The 8,846-nt window shown below is 32.2% G+C and overlaps 1 long non-coding RNA gene across 1 annotated transcript in view; it reads left to right on the forward strand.

Moving 5' to 3' along the window:
* The window catches only part of LOC146997819 (uncharacterized), a 338,237-nt gene extending 329,391 nt beyond the window's left edge, over positions 1-8,846 (forward strand). Inside the window, exon 3 of the long non-coding RNA XR_015040878.1 lies at positions 8,476-8,846. This is a non-coding gene — a long non-coding RNA (uncharacterized LOC146997819). The remainder of the gene's footprint in view (positions 1-8,475) is intronic.

An 8,846-nucleotide genomic window follows, 5' to 3' on the forward strand; every position in this document is an offset into this window, starting at 1 on the left:
ATCTACGCTAAATCTAAGATTGCTTTTTATAAGCTTTTAGTTCACTTACACTGTAAGTAGAATTTTGTCATTGATTTTTAACCTACTGTATGATAAGCTATCGAGTTCAAATTTTGTACGCACACTGTGTGTTGATAACAATGCAATGTAATAATGCGATTTTTTTAAACTCGATTTAGATTTTTTTGTTTCAATGTTTAAACGACTTTTCACATATATCGTCGTTTAGCGAACATTAAAAATAAATACTCTAGAATTTTTTTGTTTGCACCATCGAATAGAGCTTAAAAAAAAATCTTTTCAGTGAAATTTATGAAAATCGGAATTTAATTTCTGAAATTTTGGCGAAATTAATCCCTCGGTTTTAGACTACTTTTATGATTTTAGAATTTCAACATCTAAAAATATGATATAAACTTTTGAAATTTTTACAAATTATAAAACAAACTTTTCGCCGTCTTTTAAAACAAGAATGATTTAAAAAAAGTCTTTATTGAGCGGTTTTTTTTTTTTTTTTTTTTTTTTTTTTTTTTTTTTTTATTGTGCTGAGGTTTGACAGACGACAGTAAAAAGCGTTTCGTACGGAAGAATTGCTTCTGAGTTTCCGTCTTGGCGCTGTTGATGACGAATTGGCAATATTCGTTTTTACTTCTTTGTACGAAAGAAAGAAAGTATTATAACCAAGAAAAATTCCGGGTATCATATTTCAACGAAAATGTCCATTTTGGCCTCTCTCGAATCCATTCGAACGATGTTTTTGCTTGACATCTGTACGTACGAACGGAATAAAGGCTTCTTTTTTTCGAAACGGATTATAAAATGGATTTTGAAGACGTTTTTCGTGAGGTCTGTATAGGTATGTATCTCACATAATTCAAAAATGAATAGCCGTAGAATGTTGAAATTTTGTATAACATGTGGTTGTGTAATTCCCTTTTTCGTTGTGATCGTCGCACCACACTTATGTATATACATATATGAACATATAGCCACTATATTACCAGCATTTTTGCTTTAAAAGTGATTGAATTATGTTATTTCTATGTTTCAGTTAGGGTTTTAAATGCCTTTAGTTAATCTGCATGTAATATTTATAGCATTATCAAGAGCTTAAAAGTTTAAGAGGCGCTGCTAAGCCTAATAAGGCTGCCAGTTGTTTACATTTGGAACTCTTAGTAGAATAGTGAAGTCAGTTGGTGCACCAACTTTAATGTCTTTTTGTCCAGTATAACAAAAGATTAACTTTCAGTTTTGTCATTGAAAATTTTATCTTCGCGCCAGCTGGCCGAATTGCTTGTTTTTGCGTAGAAACTCTAACAATTGCGTTTTAACTGTTTTTAACTGCATTTGGTATTTTAGGTTTTTCTGCATTTTACAATTTTTAATGAAGCTTGAATTTTTACGTTATTTTTGCCTTTAAATAAAGTGCATCAGAAAATTATATAATTTAATAGGCCGTACAAGGAAGTCATGTGGTGTCCGCATCAGATTTGTTCATTTTAAATTCAAGTAAAATGCTTGTTGTAACATTCTTATTACATCCAAATTCCGAAAATGAGTACTCAAAGTAATTTTTTATTTTCTAAATGATATTCAGTTATTTTTCTTTATTTAATTTTCTTATAATTTATTGCTTGTATTTGAATATTGATTAAAAATTTTATCATTAATAATGTGTAGTTAAGACTAAACAGCAGAAAAAAATACAATTAAAAAAAGGCTAAGCTTTTATTTAAAATGGATATGATAATTAATACCCTAAAAGGAGAAAAAGTAATTTACCATACAGTGTAAAGGAAATAGTAGATTAAATAATTCTATTTACACAATTCACCTACAATTTTATATCGAGAATAATAAAAACGTGGGGCCCCTAAATAAAGAAATCTCTTAATTTAATTGCAATATCAAATGTATAAGCCATTGCCATTTCAAATTTTCTATTAATTTAACTGCATTGCCAAATTCATAAGCCATACCATTTTTAATTTATTAAGAGCGCTCCATGCTTTTATTATTCGCGATATAAAATATCAGATAAATTCTGTAAATAGAATTATTTAATCTATTATTCCCACTATTATTTTTTATACATTAACTAGCAGCTTCGCTGCCAGCCTTCGTCTGGCTTTTAAATGTACCGGAAAAATGGCTGAAGGGAACACCAAACGTTAAATTTAAAAACTGCGTAGAATTTTACTCTGCAGAACAACTTCATAAAGAAAAATTATTACGTATAACAAAATTACAATGAAATAAGTAATATCCCTTAATACAAATATTAATTATCCTAATAAATAAATTAACCAACTTCCCTTTGCAAAATCTTAAGAACTCAAATGGTATAAAGGAGGTTAAAAACTTTGTTTCCTAAAAAAATCACTCAAAACTTTTCAATCTTAAAGACAGTGAAATGAGCAATAAATTACTTAAAAGAATATAAAAAACAAAAAATTCTGAAAAGCAAAGTATAATTAATGATATTTTATCTAATATTTTCAAAATAAAAAAATTACAATGAAATAAGCTATATCCCTTAATACAAATATTAATTATCCTAATAAAAAAATTAACCAACTTTCCGTTGAAGAAAAAAAAAAAATCATGCAAAACTTTTAAATATCTTACAAACAGTGAAATAAGCAAAAAATAACATGAAAGCAACTCAAAAAAACATAAAATTTCGCGCAGAATTTTACTCTGCAAAATAACTTTAACAAAAAAAAAATCTATAAAAATGTATTATATATATAGTATATATAAATGACAATGAAATATGCCAATCTCTTAAAAACAGTGACATAAGAAATACGATGAAAAATTGTTGCCAAACCTATATTTCTAAAAGTATGAAACTATAGAAAATGATGCGATTTCATCAAAAATCTATCAATGACAATAAGACAGGAAAATTGTTGCAAAAATCACATTTTTAAAGATGTGAGAAGTGTACTCGGAAGCTTCATTTAAAAAAAATTTTTTTTAATACAAAATATTATTATTTTTCCAAAATTCTTTTTGTAAAAGCAGTCGCAAGGATGAAAGTTTAACGTGTCCAAAAATCAAAGAAAAATAAACTGTACATTTTTAAAAATAAACTTTTTTAGAAAATCCTGTTAAAAAGGTGTTAAGCTCACTACGTTAAATAAATTCGTATTTAATCGATTTATTGAAACACGAAATTTATTTTAAGTTCGTAAAATAGCTAAGTGCCCACGTTTCATGACGATGTGAAAATGGAGTGTGTAGAGTAAAAGTTCGCTTTCCTATAGCCCATTATGTCTTAAAATAACGCGATTTTGTCACAAAACATAAAATAAAAAAAAATTCGAATTTCGAAAAAATCGCTTCGAGGTTCACTGGCTCTTGTCTAGCTGCACTTATGTACCAAATTTCGTAGCCGTGGGTCTATTAGCTTACGCGCAGCGCGAACGAAAGACACACACACACTCTTTCTTTTATTATATGTAGAGATTATCATATCCGTTTTAAATAAAATCTTACTGTGTAAAAAATTTTTTAATTATTTTACTATTTTGCTTAATTTAAAATTTTTATTATACTATTTATTATATAAATTTTTATTATATTATTTTTATTTCAGTTTTTATTATTTTGCTTAATTTTAAAAGATACTTTTTTGTGCAAGTTTGTATATTCCTAACTTCATTTAGTAAGATCTGAGGTTTATCACCAACACAGTATACTGCTAGTGTTTTTGCTTTTTTTAGATGTCCCAATACCTATGATCTGAAAGTAGCATTAGAATATTTTATAAACGGAATTATTCGTATGTTGCTTATCAGAAACTAATGTCAAAACTGACAGAAAATTTTATTCATATAATATAATTTTAAACTTTTTCTATTAATTCTTAAAACGCCTGTCGTAGCACGATTTCTGTTCAAGTTATAATTATACGTTATTATATGTTCCGGTTATTCTTATTATTGTTTCTTACAACAAAAGAGCTATACTAAATGGCCTAACCAGCCGCATGCTACTCTCAAAATGCGGCTGGGGAATTTGATTATGATACCTAACACAATCATGCCGGAGAAATAAGATGTATAGCTGAATGCAAGCCCAGAAAACTTTTAAAAGTTGGAAAATTTCATTAATTTACGGATTGAAAATGCTATTGAAAATGTTGAGGATAAACCAGGAAAAAATCCATGCTAAAGATAGGCTACGATGGATAGCAGAAGTTCCTCGAAAACAACTAAAAATCATTATCACATATAACCTTAAATCACATTGGATAAACTCAAAATGAACTTGATTTTAGTGCGTTTTCTTATGTGAACTCGAATGGTGAATTAAAGAAAAACTCTGAATGCTTAAGCGCTAGTGGATAATAAACTTCCCATTAGTGAGTTCAAGCGGACAGCAACATTTTACAAATTTCCATTTTATTTAAATTTGGGAGATATTTTGCCTAACTAACTTGCCACTAAGTTTGTCAACACCAGCGGTCTTCAAACTGTGTTCCACAAAAATTCAACAAGAAAATTACAAAGCCCTTATTCTAGTTGACTAGTGTTTATAACTAAAAAAGAATTAAAGATACATGTAAGTTATCTTTGAAAATTAATCAGAAGCTTTGCATGTGGGTTTTCGATTTCCATAACGCAACGTCATCGATTACGTAAGTGAGAAAAAAGCTTTTTTGATTTCGAACATTTTTCGATTTTTTAGTCTATGTGTATGGAAAAATGTTTCGATTTTTCAGTCTATGTGTATGGAAAAATGTTTCTCATACAGCTTTAAACATTTTAATGCCATTCAGAATAATGTATTTTACTGAACAATCTTTCTCAATACACGTGGTAACAAAAACCAAATATAGAAACAAATTAAATACAGAATATGAAATGCAACTGCAGATAATATTAATAGAGCTAGATTTAGACAGTATGCGTAAAAAATTGAAAGCTCATTGTCACTAATTACGATATAATAGCCGCCCAGACGGTATAGTGGTTAGGGGAGGTAAACCGCTGAGTTGGCTTCCGACCCAGGTATAGATATATCCATGCAAAATTGGTTACCAACTCGGAGGGAGTCAACCACTAGCTACCAGGCCGCAGCCTTGGGCAGCCCCGGCTGAGCAGACGACATTTATAAAATACAAAAAAGAGATATATACATATGCATACAAGGCACTTGAAGAAGAGTACAACAATGTACAAAGAAATATATACATGTGCATACAAGGCACTTAAAGAAGAGTACAATCAAAATATATGTACATATACAGATATATAGTACACACTTACATACATAGATATTCCGAAACAAATAAAAGTATACATACTCTCACTCATATTGATATATACACCCATACATATACGTTATCAAGATAGTTAAAGTTTACAAGAAGCATGCCATTGAGGTACGCGTGATCTTAAGTATAAATTAGGTACCATAAATAAAAGATATAAACATATACAGATACATTACAGCATTCAGATACAGTACGAACTTTATGCATGAGAACCTGGTACAGCATAAATACAAAATTACATATTGTACATAAATATCACATACTCTGTTGGTAACATATTGAACTAGCTTATATAGAATTTTATGACTACTATCTTCCAGTGTCAGAAGAGTAATTGCTAGTACAGTAATCAATTATTGTTTTCAGGTTCCGATGGGCAACTCTGTTACTTTGTAGATTCTGGAACCAATTTGGCCAGAATCTGGCTCCTGCCTGCTTGAGGCTGTTAAGTGCTGTGTGAGGGCAGGAAAATACAAAATGATCTGGATGACCCTCCTTCCCACATTCACAGTTACCATTCTCTCTCAAGCCAAAGCGGCAGAGGTATGAAGGAAAGGAACTATGACCAGTGAGGAAATACGTCATGTAATTTTCTATTAGTTTGGATTGTTTCTTGACCTTGGGAATGAGATTGTAAACACGTTTTCCTGTGGAGGCTTGATCCCAACGTTCTTGCCATATTCTTAGGAGCTGATAGAATGTCAGACTCTTTAGGTCCGAGACTGGCCTAAGGGTCGGGACTTCTCGCAAAGTGGATGAATCCGCTGCTTCCTTTGTGACAACATTTTCTCTCCCATTTCCTTCTATTCCCGTATGAGCGGCAAAGAATCTCTAATCCTCTCCTTACAGATTCTTTGTGAGCGGGCACCCAGATGAGTGAGGGTCTTTGCGAAGCAGGCATGTGTGTTAGAATGTCTCTAATACTGCTGACGATAGGACTGCGAGAACGAATTCCAGCTATCGCAGCGAGGTTTGAGGATGAGTCTGTGTAGATGATATTGGGCTTTGTGGGATTATTCTTCAGGTGGAGAAGAGCTGCTCTGATTGCTATGAGCTCCACCTGAAAGGCAGAGTTTTCCGAAGCGAGCTTTCTTTTCCACTCATACGTTCAAGCTCCTCCAGAAAGTATACAGAATCCGCTTCCCGTTTCCCCTGGAGTTTTAGAGCCATCAGTGAAAACACCATCTGCAAATCCCGGGAGCCTGACTGCGATAACGAAGGGATCGTGATCGAATTCCGGAGAAGGCATTTGGATGTAAAACTGTCTGGCACTTCATAGGATGTGTTGGCCGCCTATTAGGTGCCCGCACAATAAAATGGCCACCACCTCTGGCCTTAGAAGTGGCCAATGCCGTTATAGGCATGTGCCCAACATTAGGGAAAAAAAACTAATAATGATGCAAGGGAAGGTGAACCTTTAACCCAAGGTAGTGCTATTAATCAATACATTACATTAATTTTTTGTTAAAATTTTTAATAAGAAATGCAACATTTAAAAAATTTTTCTTCATATAAAGGACCTATAGCATATTGATCTGCTTTAAATGTTATTTTAAGATATCTTTTTCTAAGGGTTCTCACAAAAAACCTTATATTTATACGGATTCAGTGAATTGACAAAGTTTGAAGACCTCTGGGCTACGCGTTCAACAGGTTAAAAATATGGTGAACTATTCAAGGGAGATCCAATCCGCCTTGTCCCAGTGGGATCATATGATTAAAAATGACTCAACCCTCCTCCAAACCAAAACGATGGCAACCAGAGACCCGTGGTTCCTCCTCTTATTAGCCGAGCAAAACAAAAGATTAATTTAAAAGCCAACTAAATTACTCATTAAAACCAAGTCTCCAAAGCCCGAGCCCCGAGTACACAAAAAATTAGTATAAAGAAACCAAAAAGAACTTAAAAATATGCAATCAGCATTCCAACTCTCACTTACTCTAAAAATCATGCTGATAAAACATCACAGTAGAAAACATAAAATAACTAATCAAAAGTAAAGAAGGTTAACAATATGGTATCTTCTATTCTGTTACGAACGGGTTGCCTGCATGGTTAGCTTTTGTTCTTTTTCCTATGTGTAAAACCGGTATCACATCTACAAGCTTCAGCTGCGCATCAAAAGACACATTTTCCAGAATTTTTGTTTTCGAGATATCTAGTTGGTTGACTAACGTCAAAATCAATTCTTAGGAGAAATCGTACGACAGACAGAGCTTCTTCAAAGCATCTTCAGTTTTCATCTTCAGTTCAGTTGAAAGCTGTGTCCCACGTATTTCATGTTTCGTTGAAACATGAAACCGACACGAAAATGAACGGCTAGAAACCCTCCAATGGTCGGCTACGAACAAACTCACTTCTCTGGAAAGTTTTATCTAGCTTCACGCTTCGTGAAATGTGATAATTCCATAACGTGAATATAGGCCAGTTTCTCTTAGTGTTCTACGAAGGTATCCCTCCCCTTAACAGATAACCCTCATATGCTTTACCATATTCAAATAAATAATTTTATTGTTAAAATTTACTGCGATAACCGTTTCGCGGGCAGTGGCTACAAAGTCGAACCACCTAGAAATAATTTTATCTCTAAGTGCGCAGTGGTTATATTTGTTAGCCATTTGCATTTATTGAAGCTGAAATGCACAAAAATCATTACATATGTCAGCACTATACATTATTATCGAATTATGGTCTCTGATGGAGTGCTGAACATTCGCTGCATAAGTACTGCAAATTGAAATTTTATTATTTTAAGTAATATTTCTAATTTATGCAAAATATTTTTACAGTTTTAATGCATTATTTTTCTATCATTTAAATCAATTAAACTAATTCACAAGCAAAAACAATTCATTTTTACTGGGTTTTTGGAAAGTGTTTAGACGTGCATACAGGATTTATCCACCGTCCGTTTAGGGGAGTAACACTGACCTTGAAAACGCCACATTGCTTCTACCTGAGAGAAGAGTTATATTTGACAGTTTTATATTTCTGTAGGGGTGCAAGTGATGAGGTTTTGGGCTTGATTTGACTCTCAGTATAGTTTTTTTCTGTTCGGCTAGAATGTTCGCGTTTTTTAGAGAGATGATATTTAGAATACTTTCTCTATGTGGATAATTTTTTTGTATTATTTTAAATTAGCTTTCTGCTTTTATAAGATTATAATTAAGTTTATTACAATATCTAGAAAGAGCTTATCTGTACAAGAGGCTCTTGCTATTTTTGAAGATTTGCCATCAGATGATGGTTCAGCAGTATCTAATGATAGTGATACTGATGAAGACTTTACTCAAGACTTTGCGGACTTTACTCAAGAAGAAAATATTATTTCTAGTTCTGATGATGAAGAAATTGAGGAGTTACAGCTTCCATCTACTTCTCAGCCGCAAGTGAAATGGAATAAGCATTTTACTGCCAGATCTCTACCAGAATTTACAGAAGACAGTGGTCCGTCTTTTGAAGTTTTAGAAATGCAAAATCCAACTCCTCTTGGAGTATTTTTATTTTTGCTGTTTATTACAGTAAAATTGTATTATTACTTTATTATTATTACTTTAT

Source organism: Stegodyphus dumicola, chromosome 4, assembly GCF_044657685.1.
Source record: "Stegodyphus dumicola isolate Sdum_Otavi_A_Nest chromosome 4, ASM4465768v1".
Classification (NCBI taxonomy): domain Eukaryota; kingdom Metazoa; phylum Arthropoda; class Arachnida; order Araneae; family Eresidae; genus Stegodyphus; species Stegodyphus dumicola.